At 48.7% G+C, this 23,513-nt stretch overlaps 1 protein-coding gene across 10 annotated transcripts in view; it reads left to right on the top strand.

Annotated features, from left to right (window-relative positions):
• Positions 1-23,513, top strand: part of MYOCD (myocardin) — a 254,736-nt gene that overhangs the window by 82,471 nt on the left and 148,752 nt on the right. The window contains exon 1 of one of the 10 annotated variants that reach the window (XM_048075928.2): positions 21,368-21,755. The exons of 8 other annotated variants lie outside the window; for them this stretch is intronic. The gene's annotated coding sequence lies outside the window, so the exon portion shown is untranslated. Of the gene's footprint in view, positions 1-21,367; positions 21,756-21,868; positions 21,887-23,513 lie in introns of those variants that run through there. One more of the 10 variants, XM_048075930.2, reaches the window with a different exon arrangement.

Here is a 23,513-nt window from a genome sequence, read left to right as displayed (position 1 = left end):
AAGAAGGAACATCATCTGGCTTGTCTTCCTGCACAGAGCAGGCCAGAGTGTTTCCCCAAGTGAGTGCTTGTAGAGCACGTATTTTTGGCAATTGTTTTGTATTGATTTTTGAGTTGGCAATGGTGGGAACTCCTCCCACAGCCCTGGGTGACTTGTTCCAGCGCATCTTTTTCTACATCAGATCATCAAATTAACCTAATGATCAGCTTGATTAAATTATGGTAAATAAAGTAACAGAACTGTGACAACTTTTTGGAAAGACATCACTCTTGTTTAGCTCTGAACTTCCCAAATCAGCTATCTTCTGACTAGCTATATCTCTGCCAACTCAATGGGGAATTTGGACTAGACGACCTCCTGAGGTCCCTCCAACCAACTTTGCTTCTATGAATAGCTTGTTCAGGGACAGTCAACCCTTTGCATGGGCTTCAGCATCTGACTGCAGCTAAGGACCATATGTCTCCAGGACCTTAATGCTCAGAAGGTCCTTGGATCCAAAAATATTGCCAGTGCATGGGACCATAGGTCTTTTGAGACTCTTCTGGAGATGGGACACTCAGCTACCTTTAAGAGCCTGTCTCAAAATCAATAAATAAATAAAGTGCAGGATTTAAAATATTTCATCCTGACTTATCACAGCCACACTTAGGCAACCTTTTCAAAGCAACAGTTACTCTAGCCCAGGTGAAGCCCTGGGAATTCCCTGTTTATTTTGTTGTTTAAAAGCTTAGCCTTTCCACAAACAAACTGTAAGCCCGTAAATAATATATACTGCCTTGTAATTGCTTGAATATCCACCTTCACTGCTGTTATGTCAGTGTTTTCAGATGGAATAGCTGTCCATACCGCAGTCTTTACTAGTCCAACCTCTCAGCAGACCCAACTTCCCTAAGCGCTCTCACTTGCATGACCATCTGCATAGCCAGGAACTGCACCCTCACTGAGACAAGAGTCTACCAAGATGTTTGCAGGAGAAAGGGTGGTAAAAGTTGGTGCTTTGCGGGGTAGAAACTCAGGTGAGAGCCTGTCTGGGTGGACAGAAAGAGGGGGCAGCCATGTACATCTCGTCAGGGTGGAAAATTGCCAGGGTGTGAAGAGGAAGAAGCCACTGGAAGTGCCTAAATTCCATATGGCAGCAGATCCCCATGCTTGTGCGGCACCTCCTGCCCCTGCTGCCCGGGCAGGATGGGCAGGACAGGCAGGATGGGCAGCAGAACAGGCAGAAATGGCAGGACAGGCAGCAGGATGGGTAGGACAGACAGGACAGGCAGGAGAGGAGCAGGATGGGCAGGACGGGCAGGATGGGCATCCCCTCCGCCAGTTTGGGAGAGAGTCCAGCTTTCAGGAGCATTGCTCACATGAGCCTTCAGGCTCCCAGCTGATGAGCCCCCGGGGAGTCCGGAGGAGCGGAGGTGGGGCCATGACCCGGTGCTTATAGAGAAACTCAGCAGGAATTAGATCTGTTTCATAAAATAAACAGTGCAAGTCTCTAATTTCCAAACAAGCCCCAATGGCCCCTTTCCCTGAGCAGTTCTGCTGTGACTAATCATACTGGTAGGTGTTGGGTCAAAATCAACAATGGTTCTCCACTAAGGTCACTTACTTTCTCTGTTTACAGTGCTAATTTTATCACTGCTCAGAGTGGTTAATGGTATTATTTATACGTTTAGCAATGATAAATGTTGATGCTAAATAAAGGCTTCCTGGCGTAGGCAGGTTGAGGGCTGATATGGTACATCCAGAACTTTATCATCAAAGGAATTAGCACTGTGGGTAAGAGCTTTCCTGGTTTTCTGCAAAGCTGAACACTTATGAATGGGAAATGGTGTCAGCAATTAGCCTTGCCTGATAACATAGCACATCACTAATGGGCAGTGCCTTTAAGAGGCTGGATTTCAAGCAGCTCCCAGGGAGGGCAAAGGGAAGTCCACCCGGTATATTTGCCATTGTGAAAAGCTGCGTGGAGAAGTACTCACCCCTTCAGCTGTGTAAAAGTGCCCTGCGGGAAGGCAAGGCAGACATGGAAGCATCACCGTGAACACACAGCCCTCTCTCCTGAAGCCATGGGGAGCAGGGATGCACAGCCCAGGTTACCCAGGGTCATCCCCCGTGCCCAGCCCAGGGGCTACAGCAATGCTCAGACAAGACTCCTCATAAATAAGGCTTTTTCTCTAGAAAAAATGTTTACTTTCTAGTGAAAAATCACAGCCCGCAATGCTTCAGCAGAAAGCTGGCAAAGAGCCAGGCAGTTCGACCCAGGGATGCCACAGGGGTGACTCACTGGACTTGTAGTTTTGGAACCCCCTGTTTCTATCATCTTGTTTTGGCCAGACTACATCACCCGTGATGCTCCATAAGCCTTTTCCTGTGAGTTGGGCTGATGCATGGTGAAAGTCCTTGGCTGTAGGCCAACCTGACTCAAACACCATGAGGCCCTTGCATACCTTTTCTAATTAGAAAAGTCACCCTTTTCCAGTGAGGAATGAGACTTTAAGAAACCTTTAATGACATTTGATTCCATCTTGAGTGAAAATTTTTGGCTTTTTTCATCTTGGTAAAGGGACAATGGGAGCACAAAAAAGGTCTCAAGGCCAGGGAGACAGGAAAGTCTGGTCTGGAGGCATCTTGGCTAGGGGCAGCAGACAAGGGGTGTCAACTAAGGTGGATTTTTGAGAGAACAGTGAACTGCTATCCCAGAGCTATGGGGTAGCAGAAGAGAAGGTGAAGGAATAGAACACGAAAGGCTGATAGGAAGGAACTGAACTGTAATCAATATGGGGTCCATAGGTGTGATGAGGATGGTGGTAGATGTAATCCTTATTCCTCTTAGTGTCCACAGCCAAAGTGTTGTGATGCCCGTAGCATCCCTAATCCAAAACTTAAGCATGCTAAGGAGTCCTGGATCCGACCTTCATTCAAAATGAAGCCACATTATACAGATATCACTTTCCCAGGTTACCTAAGAGTGACCACAATTCAGTCTCAGTCCCATGTCCTGCTCGCTGCACATCTGCTTTTGTCTCTGCCCTGAACGTCTCTTTCCCAGCTCTTCCTGTCTGGTGAGACAGCAAAGACGACTCTGCAGGCCGGTGGGCTTTGAAAGGGTCAAGGAGCAGAGAGCCCAGGGGGCAGTTTATGGCAGTATGTTTTTCACAGGAAGATCTGCTTGGATGTAGCATGTGGTCCTGGGAAGTGCTGAAGGGCCCAGGATAGGGGTGATTAGACAGACTAAGGACCTCTCACAGAGGAGCTTGTCTTCACAGAAGTTGGACAATGTGCAGTGCCTGTAGCAATTTGCTGATTCTTGAGTTGGGTGCAAATATACTTGCAGCTCGCAGCCTACTTTCACACAGATTGACTTCAAGGCAGATCTGGATCGAGGTAATTGAAGTTGTTCCAAGGTTGCATGCTGTCTTCCATTCATCAACTTGTCATTCCTGATCAAAATGTGCCATGAAGAGATCGCTCTGTGATTCTGCTGCTGCAGCTGATGTATGGTGCCTCCATGCCCGGATATTTCCCCACCACTGTGGACTTAGGCCTTATATCAGTTTCACTGAGATCAGAATTAGATCAACAAGGGCCTGGATTCATTTCAGGGGATCCTCTGTGCATGGATTTCCTCTGCACAGGTTGTCTGCTGCACGCAGTAGAGTCTTGTGCCTGAATCATACAGTTCATTTTGATGCCACAGCCTGGCTATGTGGGGAAGTCTGTCATCTGTATCTGCTGTAGCAACTGAGGCCTCCTGCGGCAGTGCTCCTGCCTGACATTGCAGATTTTGCATTTGCTGAGAACCAGACCATGTCCTGGGCTCTTTGTAGCAGGGCATCCCCACCTCCTGTCAGCCCTGCAGAAGACAGGACTCTCATGTGCTTTGGAAGCCCTCTGGTACTATCTCACAGCAACTCCACAGCTCTCACAGATGTTCACAACTATGTCTCTGCCAATGTGATAGCAGAAGGCAAAAGCCTAGGAGCAAGTTGATCAATGTCACGTCATGTGCTTAGGGGCCGTTCTCAAATGTCTGTAGTTCTGCTGCTTCAGAACAAATGACTTCCAGCTGTGAGAGAGGCACCAGGGTCACACAGGTTAAGCTTATGGCTTTCAAAGAGGCAGCTGGCAGTATGTTAGCTAATGTCAGTTTTTGGGTAGCCGTTCCCCTCCTGTACAATGAAGAAACTGGGAGATCCTCCAGTAGAAATAGTTGCTTGATGTCAGAACTCTAGATGCTTTGGGGCACTGAACGCAGATGGCAGTTTCTGGAGGGAGCTGGGGTACTTGTTAGTAGGAGAATTGCAGTTGTGAGCCTGGGTAAAGATGCATCTATTCTGGCTGGTGATGCTTGCTGCTGCTTCTCATGGTGTAGCACCTGATGGACCAGCATGTGGTTGGGTGAGGCAGCCTTGGTGCTCACTGCCACGGGGTGCAGTTCTGATGGTCGAGCAGGAAGCAGAGGGGTATTTAAGTGCAGCTGGGAGAGAGATCTTGCAGGTCTTTTGATTTTATAGACTGTAATAATTGTTAGCTGCGTTGGGTCTTGTAAAGAAAACTTCACTGTGATAATAAAGGAGCCTTCAGAGATGGTTGATTGCTCCTGTACTTCATCCCCTTCCCCTTGGAAATGTCCTTGGCCATGCCCTTGCCCTCAGAAGGATGCATCTCAGGAATGGCGGGGTGCGTGATCGTCTGGCATGATGCTGGCTCAGGCTTTGTCTGGGGGCTTCGCCTCTGGAGGTGGTAGTGAAGAACTTGAGGAATGCCAGTGCCACAGAAGGAGAGGTCCTGCTCCCTGTGGACAGCTGGTGCCTTTAAACAGAGCCAGTCTGGGTGTGCTCGCTGTCTCACTGAAGAGCTGAGCGCATGGGCTCTGCCAGGTGCAGCTGCATTTGCAGGGCAGCCCAAGGACCATTTTGTGTTGAACACTTCCTTCTGGGTAATATGGCATGGCTGTATGCGGTTCCTGTCCTTAGGACTGGAGTCAAGAGCTATACATTCTGTTATGTGAGCTAGCATATTAATGTAAACAGCAGTCTCCAAAACAGTGGCAGGAGACTTAACTGATGCTATATGCTGCTGCTGCATGTTTTCTTTGGAGTTGAGGAATAGGTTTTGGAGAGCTTTTCCTCCCCATTTTGTACTCACGCCCTTGGACACAGCTCTGTTATTCCCAGCTGACTTGCCTAAGCCTATAATCCCTGGTGCTCAAAAGAGTGAGAAGAAAATAGGATTCAGAGTCCAAATGCCTTATGTGTCGGACTCTAGAAGATTCCTACCATATGCTCTGGCCACCAAGCAAAAGGACTGAGTTCATTTTGTATCCCGTCATCTGTTGCTGTTGTGCATAAGAAGCTGGAAAAGCCATGGTGAGGTCTGTCTGTCACAAGTTTGGCATGTGGACCTGCTGAAGTGTTGGGAGTGCAGCACACTCCCATTGTGAGCTGCCCCTCATGGAGCTTGGTATCTAACAAGCTCCTGTGCATCACCCCATGGAAGCCTGATTGAAAGATAGTCAGATCCTGCATACTTATCTCAAGTACAGATCTAGTTTGGAAGCATTTATTTTGCATTCTCAAAACTGAAAACATACCAGCAATCATTCTGCCATTTGAGGACAAGATAACTGATGCCCCAAAGCATTTATTCAGCAGAACCACTGACATGTGAAGGGGCCTCTAAAATCACTGCCAATCCTCTGTTTCTGGCCAGCCGGAGATCAGAAGTGTCCTGATCTGCCAGGGTACCACGCTGACTCCTCTGTGCAATGCCAGCTGCTGTCATTCTCCAGGAATGCCCAGCTGGGGAGATCCAGCTGCTTTTCCACCCTCTGTGTTGCCATAGCACTTGAAAGGTGTCAAGTTGCGGCAGGAGGGCTGGACCCCTATTATTCTTGACAAGCTGTGTTAGTTTGGTTTACATGCTTGGGTACAACCTGTAAGCAGCTGTTGGCATGGAAGAAATGTTTTTTGTTAGTTGAGATGAAATTTTCTTTTACATGTCTCTCGTGCCAATGAAGTCGTTTACTGCCTTATATTGCAGCATAAGATGAATTCACAGCCTTAATTTAATACTCTGTCACATACCTGGACTCGGTGCAGCCAGTACTTACAATAGCCTGCAGATTCAGTCCTCTCCGAGCCCTGTTTTGTAATGGCAACAACCATCACTGCTGGGGCCTAATGCATCAGGGTTATGAATCCTGCAGATGGTTTCCAGAGTCATAGCACAATTCCGGGGAACAGGCATACACCAAGCATTCACTTTTCAGAACTTGGCTGCACAAGTCAGGGGCAAGCACAGGGCAGACACCATGCCTGGCAACATCCGCGTGTGGCTCTGCAGCACTGGTTTGGTGGAAAGTGGGCTCCTGCCACAGACTCCATGGAGAAGAAGCAACCACTATATCCTCAAGCCAAGATGCTGATTTTCTTGGACTGGATACCTCCAATATAGCTGGCACTGCTTGCTTCCACCAACAACCAGTAAACCTTGTTCCCTATTTTTTCCACCAAATCAAAGATTCTTCTTTACTATACACAGACTTCAATAATAAATAGGTATAAACATAAATTTTGTTCAGTCACTTGATAATCTTTTCTTGGATAAGTCAAATTAATAGACCTATATTAATCTCTCACTAGAACATGCCCCTTAAATACAAGGTCTTCTCTGTAGCTCTTTCCTGTACCTTTTTTTTTCTTTTCTTTTTTAATGTCTTAAAATAAACCAGTGAAGCTAAAAATGGGAAGACTCTTCCAGTAAAGTCTTAGCAATGTTATTAACAGATAGCTTTGACACTTCTCTCAGTCAGTGCAATTCTGCAGGCAGAATTGCATTCTCACCTGTAGACAAAGCATCACTGTGGCAATTTGTGCTAATATCATCAGCAGGGACCCTGAGTCATTGTCAAGGTCACAGCTTTCCAGGATACTGTCCTCTATCCTGTCAATGGCATCTTCATCTTCATGAAAATATAAGATTTATCTGCATTAAGACTAAAATGCATGCCTAGTTATCACAACCTAGATTGCCACACAGTTCCAGTGCTGCATACACTAAACTCATGTTTTTCTAGTACAACACCTTTCCTGAACTTTGAAAACCACGACAGCAAATATTTTGTCCCAGACCACTGCTAAAGAGCTTGTGTTGTGCAGGGTTTAGAGCGTGACTATGAATTAGCCTCACTGAAAACTCCTGCAGTATCATCAGGTGATGGCACCCTAATTGCAGTTGCAATTCAGGATCTGACTGTTGGGCAGATTTAAATCCATTTGATAGAAGAAATACTTTTTTTTTTTTGGTAAAAATAAGACTCTTAAGCACAAAATACACCTGAGTTTTAGGCCAGCATGTCAGTTGTTACCTTTCCAGACCAAACTCCACAAAATTTGATATTGAATTCAGGCTCTAAGAGCAGAAACAGCTTTTAATTCTCTCTGAGTAGTCTTGTATCAGCTTGCCACAGTTTTGTCTGGGACTGAAGTCAAGCTAAGAGGCTGACAGTTTATTCTAAGCTCTGTAAATATTTGTACACTGTTGGCCTTTTCCAGTCCTTTGGAACAATATTCCAACATTTGTTAAAAATAAACATTAATGGGGCGGAGCTCAGGGCCCAATTCTTTATAAACTCTTTTATGTGGATTTTCAGGTCCTGCTGTTTGTAAGAGACTGAGCTTTCCGTGTCTCAGCTTCCCAACCTGCAACCACTTCAGCAGTAGCTGATCAGTGGTTGCTGCCTTCAGCGTGAAGATGTCACCTTGGGGTGAAGGTAATAAAAAGGGTCCAGCAGCTCGAAAGCCTGCTGCAGTCCCAGGAGACCTCTTTGCACTCTCGGGTTACTTTAAGACTCAGCTTCCACAAAGAGATTGCCAAGAGATGAGAGCTGCATACTGGGTCAGCTTCAAACAAGGAGAGGATGGATGGGAACCACCAGCAGGTTGGCCAGAACATAGGCAGGGCTGGAGGGACGTCATCTCGCAGGAGTCAAGAATGTGTGAGGCCTGGGGTGTCAAATCTGTGGGTGGGAAGAAATCTTGGCCTTCAAACCTGACAGCATTCAGGGTTGAGTTTTTCACAACTTTCCCATTACTGGTTAGGATTTCATGCCAAAATTTGTAAGTTCAGTTATGAACAAAGGCTGAGCAGGCCTGAGAAACCAAGGAAGTGTTCCCTCTATGTGACATCAGGTGTCTGCCTTGGCACCAGGCACCGAGTTGGACAGGCAAGGCAGGAGAATCAGGAATTCAGAGCTGTTTCCACCCCATTGCTTGCGAAAAGGAGCCTTGATCCCCTCAAACATCCAAGGGTGCTGCCAGTCTACCCAAACAACGCAGAGAAACAAAAGGAAAGATGGAATGTCCTAAAATGTAAGAGGAGTCCTTCCCTGCCATGGATGCCAGGGCATCAGTACCGGCTGGGGAGGGTGAGAGCTAGTGCAGATGTTCAGAGCTCGCTCACAGACAGCCTGGTGCAGCTGATGGCCTGGGGGTTCGAGGTGCTCATCTGCCACCTCCCAGGGGTCCAGACCTTGGGCACAAAAGCACAGGACACACAGGAAGCAGGGGCATCTTGCAGACCCACTGCCCTGAGCAAGGGCAGCAGTTGGACATGGAAGTCTGCTCTTGGTCGTTTCTTGGCCTTTACTGCAGACCAAACCAGAGAAGACACCATCATTGTACACTCTGGTTTCACCAGAGTGTTCAGTACCTCTGACCTTGTTGATACCATGTAGTTTGTGTGTGAGTCGCTGCCCTGCAGCTGCAGGAGGTCCTTCTGCATCTTCTGCAAGAGGAGCAGAGAGACGGCAGGCTCTCCGCTGTGCTGGAAAAGACTGACAGGGAGAACGAGGATCAGAAAGCAAGGCTGCATCAAACCCCAGGGAAACACTGAGCAAATAGTCTTAAGAGCCTGGTACTATTATTCATTATGATTCTAGCATTATATAACAGAACGAGGTTAAAATAACATTCTCAAGTTTAAAAAAAAAATAACGAAAAGATACCAAAGCAAAACACATTGGGACGACAAACATCTTTGGCTCTAAATCCTCCAGAAGAGGCTTGATGGGGGAACCCTCCTCAGCTCTATCTCCCCAGTGGTTTGCATGTGACCCTGCAGGGACCTTAATGCGTATGAACACAGATGTAGGCGCAAACCCAGGCAAGTCTTCTGGGGGTGGGCAGGGAGGCAGCAGCTGGGCTTGGAGGCAAGGAGGAAACTGTTTATGAACCCAGATGCCGGGGAAGGAGAAGCTTCAGTGGGGTTGATTTTTGGTGCCTTCTGGAGCTGACATGATTAGTCGTCCAGCTTGCCGGGTTTTGTCAGGGGTCTGAGAGGTAGCCTATCAAGCAGATACCCCAAAGCAAGACTCATTACAAGGGCTGCTCTTTTCTCCTGGAGTTGTAGACCCAATTCCATGTGGGGCAGGACTGCTGGAAGAGTCACAGCCCGCTGGTAAAAGTATGCAATGTCTGAGGGATCAGAAGACCCCCACCCTTGGCAGTACAAGGCAGGGACCACGTAGTTTGGGCCATAAATCTGTGCTGTCGCCCCAGCCCCTTTACAGCTGGATCCAGCCCCTGGTATGTGCAAGCCACATGCAAGGCCGGTACATTTTCAGCAAGAGGCAGATGGGAGAAGGGGGGAATGAACGCACCGTGCATGATTGCAATTGGCATGGACGGCTTGTCTGGGGGCCGTGGTCACGGTCGATCAGAGGCAGGAGAGCGGCAGGCTCAGCCATGCTCCCTGTAGCAGGGAAGGCTGTGCCGTGCCCGCGGTGCTGGGCAGGCTTTCCCAGGGACACATTCCAATCCCCTGGGTCATGGCAGCTCGCTTGGACGTTGTTTTGATAAAGCTCCCAAGTGGATCTCTGACAAAGTGCAGCCTGAAAAACAGCAACTGAGCCTCTCACTCCTTTGAAGCCAATGGGATTTTTGCCTCAGAGTGCAGTGGGGTGTGGACTTCTCCCAGCCTCTCCCCACTCTGTCTTTGGCATCAGTAGGCACAGAGTGGTGCCAGCCTTCTGGGGCTTCAGTAAGGCAGGGCACATGCTACGCATAGAGGCGAGATTAAATGAGAGAAAGTGCACGCAGTCATTCCCCAAACACCTGTTTCTGATACCAGGCAGGTAGCAATGGCATGAGCCATAGAGCTAGGAAATGCTTGGGTGCATCTGCCTGTGCAGAAACAGCTGAGCAATGGGGAAGTTCCCATGGCCATCAAAGAAGCCAGTCCAGAAGGACACATCATAGGGTGCAGCCCAGCTGGGTGGGGAATCAGTGCCTCAGTTTGGAAGGTGGCTTCAATTCCTTTTGGTGCTTATTCCTCCATACATCTCCACCTGTTCCTGGTTCCTGGGATTTGTATGGTTAGGCCAGTTTGATGGCTGTGCTGCACCCTTGAATGGTTCCTCTTTGACTTCCTCCAGCAGCCAGCCCTGGTGCAGTCCTGTCACCCACCCCACCAGCTCAGAGAAGAGATGAGAAGGAGCAGCCCCTTACTGACCACAGGATGAAATAACTAGGACCTGAGTACCACCTGTGATCTCTCCATCATGGGCCCGCTCTCCAAATCACAAGCAGCATGGTGTCATCTGCAGAGCTGGATTGCTCTCCCTGTCCTCTTACTCCTTTTCCCCAAGTTAGGCAACAGTGTTTTTTGCCTCATTCTTGGACGGAAAGCCTTCTGCTGATGTGTGGGGTGAGGTGTCACTTCCAGAAAACCTCCTTTCTTTAGCAGGAAATATCTCCCTGTCTCAAACTCTCCTTAGCTGGACGATCGTTTATCTTTGGGTTTCCACTGGTTTCATGTTTCCTGTTTTCTTCTTCCAGATTGTGATCCCTAACTGTAGATATTTTACAGCTCTGCTTTGCTTCCCACATATCTCTGCAGAGATAATCTCTGAGCAGACAGTTTCTTTTTCCTTCGTAGTTATTGGAAAAAAGAAGTAACTGAGCTATCAAAACAAGAGTGTGTCTTTGAAACCAAGAAAGCTCCTCTTGACCATGTACCCTCCTGGACACAGCATGTTGCCCAGTAACGGGCCCTCTGTATTTCCCGAGCACTCACTTTCTGTTTTCTTCTCCTTTAAATTCCCACAAGCCTGCTGTTGGCAGCGCAGGAGGAGTTGATGCCATTTTACCACCGGAGAATGCCTTGTACTTGGGTTTGTTGATTCCTTTAATCTAAACTGATTCATTCACCCTGGAGATTCAGGACTCAGGAAAGGTGACACTTTGGGCCCCATCCTCAGTGAATGCTCCCATGCCCTGCCAGTTCCCAGAACTGTAATGACTTTCTAGTTCTCTGCATGTCCAGCACCACTGGAGTCAACTGTTATAAACCTGCCACAAGGGATGAGAGCTCATGAAAGAAAAAAGAGCCTCTTTGTTGTCTGTCTACTTGCCTGCCTTTGGTGCTGCTTCCCATCACTGCACTTATCTCAGTTCTTCCACTTAAGATGTAGAACAGAAAAAACATGTGCACACAGAAATATTCTTAAAGCAACTGAACCCGACCTGGCTGATCTCAGCCCATCACAGTGCCCATTTCGACCCCCAAGGTCCCTTGCTGCCCATTTTGACCCTCAAGGTCCCTTCCAGCCCCAGCACACTGCCCGTCTCAACCCCTAAGGTCCCTTTCCAGGGACCTATTTCCCTTCTCTCTGCTTTCTCGAAAATAAAATGATGACAAGTTTTCTGGACTGCCATTTCAGAAAGAGGTGAGACATGGAGAGCTATAGTCCATGTTCTGGAGGAAAGTTGGTGACATTTTTCTAGAGGATGAACTCAGTTGTTGAGGTACTGAGGTCTTTGCATGTTCTGTTATTCACTGTTTTTTCATGTACTGCTGCAGAGATCATTTCTGAGTGGGATGTTTATTTGGATACTCATTTTTTCTTCAAAAGGTACTGGGGTGGGTGGGAGAAAACCAATGTCAAACTTTCTTTCCAAAGAAGAAAGCAGTGGCTTTTTGCCTTAGATACCACTGCTTAAGACCTGATGCCTGATAATTTTTACATCTCTGCTGTCATATAGGGAGCACCAGGATGCTGGTGTCAAAACTCAGCTCAAATGGCTCTAGAAGCATAGGCAAGAGGTGTCAGATTCACATTTTCAGAGAGCTTAGGGACCTTCATGTGGGATTGCAAGGCAGCTCCTGAAATCTTTCTGAGAACAGGCCAAGATGTTTTGCAGGGTAGACCACTGTTTTCACTGGCTTTTGTGGACATCTGGGCTGGACTCTGGTCCTTGCTCCCACTGCCTCACCCTTTTCAGAAGTGTGAAGACCCCAGATGCTGACGGATGTGCTGACAGACAGGGACCTTCCTCTTGTCCAGCCTGAGCTTTCTCACAGGTTGTTTACAGCCACGCTCCTGTGTCCCATTCCTCGTGTTATGTATATTCCCTCCCCGCTGAGCTTGTAGCGATGCTTCTGTCTGTTGAACTCAAAGCTTTGATGCATAAAGAGTTTTTTAGTAGTTAGGGAGAGCAGAGCTGGTACTTAATGAGGTTTGGGAAGACAGGCTGTGCCCATATGCGTGTGGGATGTGTGTGTGCAGCATCACCAATACACTCATCCAAACTCATATTGTGAACAATTTTCACGCCTGTCAGTCATTTCATGCCTTGCATTTCTCCTTGCTGTAAACAGACATACTTTCCCAGCTGATTTAACAGCCCCACCTTCAGAGACCAGGCTTGCCAGCAAGCCCCTGTGGCACTGCCAGGGCCAGGGGTCACCTCCCTTTGGCACCCGCACACCCAACAGAGCAGCCCAGGGATGGTGTCCGTGTGTTTTGAGGGGTGGAGGGTAGGGAATAACAGTGCTGCATTCAGCTTAACCATCACCTCCATCAGTCTGTAAGACTCAGTGCCTCCTGTCTGTCTTCTTTCCACAGTCTCCTTGCATGTATCTGCTCATATGGCAGCTGCTTCATCCCCTCTTCATTTTCGTCACTGCTCTCAAGACTTTCTTTAACTCCACCACACCCTTCCTGACGATTGAGTTTTATATAGCAGCAAAATGTCACCTTCTGTCTTGTTCTCCATGCTGTTGGAACTGCCTTTGGCATGAGCTTTGGAGGTCCCTGCACCTGCCAGCCCACCACACTCAGCTACATGTACAGGCCCTGGAGTGGGACGTCTCAGAGCTCTGAACGCTTCCCATGCCAGCACAATGCCAACATGCCCCCTGCCCTGACGTGCTGTCGGGCTGTTCCCAAGGGAAGCTATTGCAGGCAGTGGCTGGCACCAGCACACCCCAGTGACCCCCAGCACCTCCTGAACTTGTGCCAGACCCTACGACTATCTGTCTGCACAGTAACACAGCTCCTGCGTGACGGCCACTCCAAGTCCAGTGGGAGGGAGGGACGCCCCCAAGCCTCCTCCTCATGCTCTGCTTGGTGCAGGGGGCTGCAGCACATGGCGAGCATGCCAGTGCTCTGCAGCGGGGCCAGGGGCGCCCGTGGAGCATGGTCCCGTGCCAAGGCACAGGTCTGGCAGAGGGCACGGCGCACGCCAGCACAGCGCACGCGTCTCTCCGAAGCAGAGCCCCGAATTCTTGGCAGGGCTGGCTTACGCCTCCTACATGATTATAGCCTGCACTGCAGAACTGAAGCTGAAATTTCCACACATGGTACTTGTCGACTCGTTCTCCAGCGGCTTTGGGGAGCCGTTTCTGCCGCTTGTCACGTAACTGTTTGTCTGGAGGAATGTGCTGGTGTTTCTTTCAGGGGATTACTGGGTCTTTCCTGTCCTGTTTTTCCTTGGAAAAGCCCTTTCTGTCTGCAGGGCCCAGGCAAGATCTCTGGGCAGTGTAAAGCTTTGCACCACACCGCACATGCAGGGCTCTTGCCTGCTGCCTCTGCAACTGTGTCAGCAGAGACCAGCGCGTGGGGGTGAACTGCCCTGCTCTGGAAATGAGCAACCACCATGCTGTCACGGCAAAGCCACCTGCTGGCACACTGGAGCAGCCCATGCTGTGCAAGCCACTTTGGGGGGCAGCTCATCATGATGGACCACCCTCCTCCCACAGAGCAGCACGTGGTGGCCATGGGGCTGGTGCCAAGGGAAGCTCGGGAGGTGCTGTCCATGCTCTGAGCTCCTCTGCAGCCTGGGAGGTGGAGCACTCAGCCGCAACAGGGCGGCGTGGGCAGGCAGCTGCCTGGAACTTGCCTATGCCCCCCAGGAGGTGCGAGGAAGAGCCTTCCTCCTTCCTCCAGGAACCCAGTGGCAAAAGCTGTTTGACTCTGAGGTTGAAGTGGATGCCGTCCAACGTAGGATTCCTCCACCGTGCTGTATATTGAGATCCCCGGTGGCTGGGAACTTACACCTGGCACACAGCAGAGAATAATCTGAAAATTCAGAGTTTGGCCATCATACAGTGGCTTAGGCTCTAAGCTCATCTTCTCAAGGTTTTCTTATCTGATATAAGTAACAGGAGGCAGGACCCACCTTTTTTTCCTGAAATGACAAGATGTTCTCCGTGGTCCATCTGGTCCGACTGTCATTTCTGGGGGGGTCCACTGGGCTCAGCTGTGTGGCACTGAGTCGTGAGTCACTGGGGTCCACAGGAAAGAGCAGGAGGGATCAGCAGTTTAAAGATCCTGTGAACTCCAGGCTGCACCAGGAGCTCTTTGAAGTCCACTGTTACTTAATTAGCTAACTTAATTACTGGGAGAGCCAGTGGGGTGGCCCCAGGTGGTGGTGCAGCCAGGAGAGGCAGTGGAGCCATGCTCAGTGGAAGGCAGAGCAGCGTGGGGATGAGCAGTCAGTACTGGGAATGCTCCACGTTCCTCAGGACAGCATAGGCTCAGCCTCTGCTCACGCCTTCTGCAAATAGCAGTGGCTCTGAAGGTTGGAGGCATCTCAGACAGGAGTAGTTAAGCCAGCAAGGCCACTTGTGACTGTTCAGACGCAGGCTGGAGACCCTCAGGCAGGCATCCCGCTGAAGAGGCCTGTACGGGTGCAGAGGTGCCAGGACCCCAGCAATACCAGCAGGGCTGGGAGGTGGCCACAGAGCCCTATGAGGCCGGACTCTGCTCCAAGCAGTTCTGCACTGTACAGCCTAGCTAGGGATGCCTCCTGGGTCTGCTCTTGCATGTCTGAATACTGCAGCTGCTCTTACAGCTCTGTGCACTTCAGGCTTTTGGATGAATCCAAAGCTAGCTTCTATTTTCTTTTATATTGTACTCAGCTACTTATCCTTGGACTCCTGAAAGACCCTTCCAATGGCTCTTTCAAAGGATCCCCAGAAGAAAGCCCTTGCTTACAAGACAGTTGTAAGTCAGTGTCCAAAAATATCTCTTGCCTTCTGTTTGCCTTTATGAGTACAGAGTAGAAGTCAGCACTAGCTTAGCTTGCATCACATCTGGATCACAGCAAGTTTCAGTGGAGCAAAAGCTTTGTATTTGCAGCCTCAGAGATGGAGACAAAATACAGTAATTACTGAACTACTTTATGGAATACTGAATCACAACTTTCCTAGGGTAAACTGCCACCCCCTGAGCCCATCTTGGGCTGTGCATTGTCTGTTGAGGAGCCTGTACTCTCTGTGGTCCTCTGGTCAATACACAAAATGCTTCTGAAGTGATTTGAAGATGTTGCTCTGACTGGTCTGTGGGCCTGCTTTGCTTTCTTCAGGTGTAGACCCACTGCAGCTGATATGCTCTCATGTTGAGTGCAATGGGGTGTGCAAGAGACATGGGAATTGGGCAAGTCTTCATGTTGCAGAGACACACTTTGGAGCAAGTAAGATCAGACACTGGGAGCAGGGTCTGCATGGGACACTGCAGGGTGCTGCTACAGCCCAGAAGGAGTGAGAAACACAAGCACTTTCTGAAGCAGCATTTTCTTTCACTGAGTCCCAGAGGATGTCTCTTTTCAGAAGCCAACCTATTGCTGCATAAGTAACTCTTGAGGGACAGCTGCTATCCCTCCATCTATCCAGGCTGCTCACAACCAGCACACTTGTAAGTGGATCTGGTTTCTCATAGCAGTGCAGAGCTCCTCTCCCTGAAAAGCCCCTGCATGTGGTCAGACAGACTGCAGGACAGAACAGTCCTGGCAGGAGTGAAGACTTTCACTGAAGAGGTTAAAGAGTTACCTTGAGCTGGGATCTGTATTTTGTTAAATTATTTGAAAGAATAGCATTTCTGCTGTTTCCTTCTCCAACATGTAGAAGAAAAATGACTGTATTATGGTTGTGTCTAGCGTAGTCTCTGGCACGAAGCCAGTGGGATTTACAATGGCAGGGTGAAAAGTCTAGAGGGAAGGCAGTTCATTTTGCTGTGGACAGTACTTACAGGGTCTGCAAGAACCAATCTCATAGAAGAGAGGGGGCCCATTGAAGCTCCAGAAGGGAAACCTGCCAGCAGAAAGCTGCTGGAGAAGCCATTTTTTTCTGTCCATGAAACATGAGGTCAGCAGGACCCACCACCTCCTGCCAGGATTGATAAGAAAGGGAAGGCAACAGAGACAGGCTCTGTCTATTTGGGTTGAAAGATCAATTTTATTGTAGCTTTTTAGCATACAGATTTTTCACACTTCAGTTTTCTGGCTGGAAAAATAAGCCTCTGATTCAGAACTGTTTTCAGAAAGAAGCACCTGACCTCACTTGCTGGAGGGGAGGAAGCAGCTCAATATTGATTTCTAATACTCTGTATTAAATTCACACACATTCCCAAATCAGATGTTACTCCAGAGGCAAGCGTGGCTGCCAGAATGGGCAGGTCTCTGTTCTGCTCTGGTTCCCATCACATCAGGCACATCAGGTACTGAGCATTTTCCTGCTCTGCTTGAATGCTGTGGCTTGCCCCTTTCTGCTCATTTTTTCTCTTCTCCTCACCTAAGAGAGAAGCTCAGGCAGTGATGAGTTTTGCCCTGAGAGCAGGCTCCCATTTTGGGGTCTGGATGGGGGCTATGGCACTGTGTGGACTTGTTTCTCAATAGGACACAAGACATGGAATGGTACTGAAGGGACACTGCAGACTCTGTGAGATAAGACCTATTGCTGCCACAGGCATGGGGGTGCACAAAACTGTTGGACACACCATCCCACACTATGCAGAACTACAGGAAGGGTTGCAGCTTTGCTGCACCAAGATGAGGGCATGAGAAGTGAAAGCTGAAACCCTGGTAGAGTTACAAGGGAACTCTATGGAAGATAGGACAGTTGCGTCCTTGCTGGACCTCATGTTGCTGCATCATTTCACATTGACCAGGGACTCCTACCTGCTGAAGGCTCTGTGCCCAGGAGCATGGCACGGAAGAAATCCAGCAAGGGTCTGCAAGAAGTGCCAGATATGGATGCTGTTGTAAAGGCTCAGGAACCCAACGACACTTCAAAACCACCACGGGGTTTGTGAGCCTCCACCAAAGTAGCCCTGGCCCTTCCTGTAAATCTCTCTGCTTCCATCTTCCTCAGGTTGAGCTAAAGCAGCTCTTCGCCCCAGCGTTATGATGGGTATGTTTGTGCAGCATCTATCTGTTGCTGACACTCCTGAGCAGTTACAGGTCATACTGGGTGGAACTGGAGACACAGACTGTTTTCAGAGATAGTAAGGCATAATCTGGAGGTGGAAGAACTTATCCTTGTTTACTCATTTCCTCAGATCATATCTGATAGTGGATGGAGCTGGGAGGAACCAGTGTGTCCAGGTGGGTTTCAGACCATGAGGGCACAGGTTTTTGGATGAGGATTAGCTCTGTGTGTTTGCAGCCTTAGTTGAGCAGCTGGTGACCACAGGCAGACACTGCAGACATGGATGTGATTGTCATTCCTGAGATAAGAAAGCAGTAAGTCAGACTTCCCCGACACAACCCAGAGCATGGAGGAGCCCTGTGCTCTGGATAGTACTGCTGGACCTGTGGACGTGGGTAGGAACCTGCCCTGAGCTGACTGCTTTATCTCTTGGGCAGAGTGAGATGCATCTGCCCACATCTCCAGCTGAACTGGCCAATCTATCCCTCAGGCCCATGAAATTTCTGCCCAGATCTTTCTCTCTGGTGGGGTATGACCTCCAGCAGGACACATGGGTGGGCTGGGACACACTGACACTCTGTCCTGGCCACCAAATTGCATATCTGGGAGGATCACTGGCCTCGTCTTACAGCCTGGGTAAGTTGTCTACTCAGGAGGTACACTGGGCTCTTTTCCTCAGCATGGGGTGTAGCAGATCCAACCCTGACAGTGGCAGCAGACCCTTGGTTTCCTTTGATAAGAATGGCTTAGCAGAGATGAATCCCCATGGACTGAACAACACTGGGGACACAATATCTCCCTACAGTGTGTACATGACAGAGGCTGCAGGGACACAGGTCAAGCAAGCTGTCATTCTTGGTCATCCTGCAGGCTGTACCACACTTTCCTAAAGACTCCACAGCTAGAGCAAGCCAGCAACTTCTGTCTTGTCTCCATCTCCACCTGGGCCCTTTGGTGCTCACAGCATGTCTGGTGAAGTGAAGAACACAGAAAACTGGAGCAGGTGCTGAGCATGGCTGAGCAAGGACCTGCAGCTTAAACTGAGGGAAAAGAGAGAAATGTACAGGAAGTGGAAGCAGGGTTGTGTAGCCTGGGAGGAATACAGGGGTGTCGTCTGGCTGTGTAGAGATGGATCAGGAAAGCCAAAGCACAGATGGAGCTGAACTTGGGAGGGGATATGAAGAATAACAAGAAGGGGTTCTACAGATACATAGGTAGGAGGAGACAGGCCAAGGAGAGTGTTCCCCTCTGATAAATGAGATGGGAGAACTGGCTTCCTCAGACATGGGAAAAGCTGAGGTACTCAATAAGTGCTTTGCCTCAGTCTTCACTGATGGTCAAGTTTCCTATGTCTGTGAGGACCCTGAACCTCGAGGAGAGGGTGAGAGGAGCAGATTCTGTCCCACTGTGACAGTGGAACAAGTCTGGGACTGCCTAATGAAATTGGATGTGTATTAGTACATGGGGCCAGATGGTATACATCCCAGGGTGCGGAGAGAGATGGCTGATGTGGTTGCCGAGCCGCTCTCCACCGTATTTGAAAAATCATGTCTGTCAGGTGAAGTCCCCAGTGACTGGAAAAGGGGAAACATTACTCCCATTTTTAAGAAAGGGAGAAAGGAAGACCTGGGGAACTACAGAGCAGTGAGCCTCACCTCTGTGCCTGGCAAGATCATGGAGCAGATCCTCCTGGAAGACATCTTAAGGCACGTATGAGATAAAGAGGTCATCCAAGACAGCTAGCATGGCTTCACCAGAGGCAGATCTTGCCTAATCAATCTGGTGGCCTTCTATGATGGACTAACGGCATCGGTGGACAAAGGAAGGGTGATGGATCTACCTGGACTTGAGCAAAGTCTTTGATATGGTCTCTCACCACATTCTTCTCTCTAAGTTGGAGAGGTATGGATTTGAAGGATGGACTGTTAGGTGGATAAAGAATTGGTTGGCTGGTCGCAGCCAAAGGGTTGTGGTCAACCGTTCTATGTCTGGGTGGAGGCCGGTCACAAGTGGTGTCCCTCAGGGGTCGGTCTTGGGACCGGTGCTCTTCAACATCTTTATCAGTGACATAGACAATGGAATTGAGTACCCGCAGCAAGTTTGCGGATGACACCAAGCTGAGTTGTGCAGTCGATACAATCGAGGGAAGGGATGCCATCCAGAGGGACCTGGATAGGCTGGAGAAGTGGGCCGATGAAAACCTAATGAGGTCAACAAGGCCAAGTGCAAGGTGTTGCATTTTGGCTGGGCTGCATTAAAAAAGGGGTGGCCAGCAGGGAGAGGGAGGTGATTGTCCCCCTCTGCTCTGCTCTTGTGAGACCCCACCTGGAATACTGTGTGCAGGCCTGGAGTCCCCAGCACAAGAAGGATGTGCAGCTCTTGGAACGGGTCCAGAGGAGGGCCACTAAGATGATCAGAGGGCTGGAGCACCTCTCCTATGCAGAAAGGTTGAGGGAACTGGGCTTGTTTAGCTTGGAGAAGGCTCTGAGGAGACCTCATTGCAGCCTTCCAGTACTTTAAGGGGGCATATAAACAGGAGGGGGAATGCCTGTTTACGTGTGTTGATAGTAATAGGACAAGGGGGAATGGTTTTAAACTAAGACAGGGGAGATTTAGGTTAGGAATTAGGAGAAAGTTTTTCACTCAGAGGGTGGTGAGGCACTGGAACAGGTTGCCCAGAGAGGTTGTGGATGCCCCATCCCTGCAGACATTCAAGGCCAGGCTGGATGCAGCTCTGGGCAGCCTGCTCTAGTGGTTGGTAACCCTGCCCAGAGCAGGGGGGTTGAAACTAGATGATCTTTAAGGTCCTTTTCAACCCAGGCCATTCGATGGTTCTATGATTCTATGATTCTGTGGTTCTATGATTCTATGTGGTAGGTATGCAGGAGTCGTATGGGCTCCAGAATCCAGACAGTAACTTCAGCAAATGTAGATGAGACTTGTTTCACTCCACAGCCTGGTTCTTGCTCCTCCTCCTTGCAGGGCAATGTTAGAAGAGTTGTTTTAAGCCCACCAGTCACTAGCTAGCAGCTAGGCTTTGTCCCCACCTAACCCGGACAACTCAGGCTTTGTCTCAAGTCCTATTGGGTGAACAAAAAGCATCTTATTCTCCTTGCATTATCTTGGATTCTGGTTACATCCTGGCTGGTATGTGTTAACCTTGCACTTACAGTATTAATTGGTTATCTCTGATTGAGACAACCTGCCGTTGAATGTGCTGTTGACTATCTTAAAGCCACAAGAGCCTCACTCCAGCCATCTGGAAAGGATAATTGTCCCTTAGTCACCATGGGCCCACAGGATTTTGGGCCAGGCTGGTGAGCTTTGCTGCTGTGTGGAGTCAGGGATACAGGTCCTAGTTTTGTGAATGGAGATTTCCCCTGGCTGGCAGACCCAGACATCGTGCATGTGAACTTCGGTCCTACCTGTCAGGGAAGAAAGTCTGGTAAGCTCTCTGCACTCTGGCTGGGTCTTCCCTTCATCGATGCTCCCCATCCCTGAGTGCAGGTGGAGGAACGGGTCAAAGCCAGCTCTGTTGGGGTTTAGCAGAGGGAAAGGCGAGCAGGCATCAGGGCTCAGCTGTGTTGGTGAGTGTCTGCCTGAACACGCAGCTGCCTAAATCCCAGAGATTACTCACAGCAACCTCAGCACAAGAGTTACTGCTCAAGGGAAAACTTCAATGTCGAGAGCATGAGTAATAACCAAGCTGGCACTTAACGGTTCAAACAGAAGATAAGAGCTAGGGCTGGCTTCTTAGAGGGCTCATTTTATCTCTTTTATATATGTCACAACTGAAGAAATGAAGAATATAAAAGTTATTTATTAGCGTTTTGTTCCTGCAGTACTTTAATCATGTCAAGTGTGCACTGACCCCATGGTACCATGGAACTGGAGAAAGGATTAACGGATTAAGGGAATCTTCTATCTCAGTAGGATCAGATTTGGGGGTGATCTTCCCCCTCTGACCCCTTTGCAGCTCTTTCCCGTTGGCTTGTGAAGCTGTAGTGCTGCTCCTGTTCAGCTCTGAACCTTCCTATCAGGGTGAAGAAGACATTTTGATACTCTGGGCAGGAGGCTGGAGGTGGTCTGGCTGTGGGCACTCACACTGTCCCACCGATCATCACCTCTTTCCAGTGAGGAGAGGATCCCCAGGCTGCACCTTCCTCTCTCCTGCAGCACCAACCGAAGCGCTCTGCAGTTGTACCCAAGTGGACATGCTGCGAGCACCAGCTGCAGCGGTCTGGTATTAGCGGTGGAGGCACAGAAAGGTGAGAGAGCTGGTCAAGGGCTGGAAAGAAGAGATTCATACAGGAAAATATAAGATACCATCTCAGGAAAAAAAAAAAAAAAAGGAAGAAAAAAGGGTGAAAGGAGGGAGGAAGTGACAAACTTAAATTCAGTAAGTACAAAATAAGTGTTAAGTTTCCTTGATTCTGTGATACCAAACTTGGCACTGCTGTGTGTAATAACTTCTGCTGAAAAATGATCTTGCTTACAGTAACTGTCCTAGCTGTGAACCAGGTGGCTGTGAAGTGGCAGTCCCTGTAGCTGCTGAGACTGACTGAGCTGAGTAACAGCCGGTGGCTGCAGAGAGCAGTCACTGGTCCAGGACCTCAGCAATGCCCTGGGGCACTGTGGCATCCAGAGCACAGTGTGGAAAGCTGAATTTTATTCAAACAAGTTTATATTGGTGCAGAAATGCTAACCATTTAACGGCAGTTTGAAGCATTGCATGTCTCACTGAGCTAAACAGCAATGAAAGGTGCGGCGTTCTCAGTCTACACAGACCATCAGGGTGTTTACGCGGCACAGGCAGAGGGATTGCTCCAGGGGTTCAGAAGTAGAAAAGGTCAATAATTAATTATTGAACAGATGTGACAGTTTTGCCTGCATCTTCCTATTATTTGGCTGTGAGCAGGTGGTGACTGTCTTGAATCTGTCTGTGATCTGCAATTAATCTCTGTCACTGAACAATTCTTGACCCTCGAAACATTTGCATGCTGTATATGTACCAGAAATTCAAGCCTGTGCCCTTTGATAGTACTCCAGGTAGGTCCACATGCTCAGGTCTTGCCTCAGCGTCTGCTCCCACAAACTGAGAGGGAAACAAGGTATTTCTGGTTCCAGACAGGATGTATGCAATATCCTTTTGCAGGGTGAATTTTAAATATTAAAATCCCATCCACCAGCTGCAGTGTGGGCTATTCAAACATTTAAGCTTGGAGATAACCTTCCTTAATTATTCTTGTTCGTGGTGTCCTTCTGCTGACTCAGTTCTGGAAATCAAATAAGAAACATGTTGGAGCACAGCAAGAGTGGATCTGCCTGAATATCTCAGTGGGCATCAGAGAGTGTTCAGGAGAATCCCCATGTGCCAAGAACAACCAGAGTATTGTGATGCTCCTGCACAAAGGTACACATGTTTTTTATTCTGATTATCAGGACCAACTCCAGCTGGAAGATGGAAGAGTCTTCTAGGAACAAAACATCATTACAGGATGGTCGAAGGGCTGGCAAATGCAATTATGGGTTCGGGCCCGTCTCAACTGATCTGGGCATACCAAATATACTTTCATACCACTTTACAGAAAGGGTGTTTTGACAACTTTAATTCCTCTGATATCATCTTACACAAAAATTCCTGGATTTTGGCATTAATAGCACCCTTTACAGAATGATTGGTACCTCTGAAGTAAACCAAACCAGAGTTCAAGGCAATTAAAGCTTAAATTTACAATTTAAGAATAAAGTGTGGCTTGTTGTTAACAACAAGTAGAGTGAGTAACAATCTTTGCAGTTCAGGTCACTCACTTCTTGTCTCAAAGGTCTTTCTTTTGTTAATAACCCCGATGAACACTCAGAACGAGGATTCCTCACAGCATATATCAGCCCTGTGCTGGATTTGTTTGAAACATGGCACTGAAATCAGTTGAGTTGCATCAGAGAATGAGGTTGGAGACAAAGAGTTGATTTTGCCCATTTTCTGAGATTCTTATGACTTTTATTTTGAGAAGCTCCAGCACATG

Source organism: Anser cygnoides, chromosome 19 (genome assembly GCF_040182565.1).
Source record: "Anser cygnoides isolate HZ-2024a breed goose chromosome 19, Taihu_goose_T2T_genome, whole genome shotgun sequence".
NCBI classification, from domain to species: domain Eukaryota; kingdom Metazoa; phylum Chordata; class Aves; order Anseriformes; family Anatidae; genus Anser; species Anser cygnoides.
The sequence above is the reverse complement of the archived record's forward strand: the minus strand, read 5'-3'. Positions and strand labels throughout refer to the sequence as shown.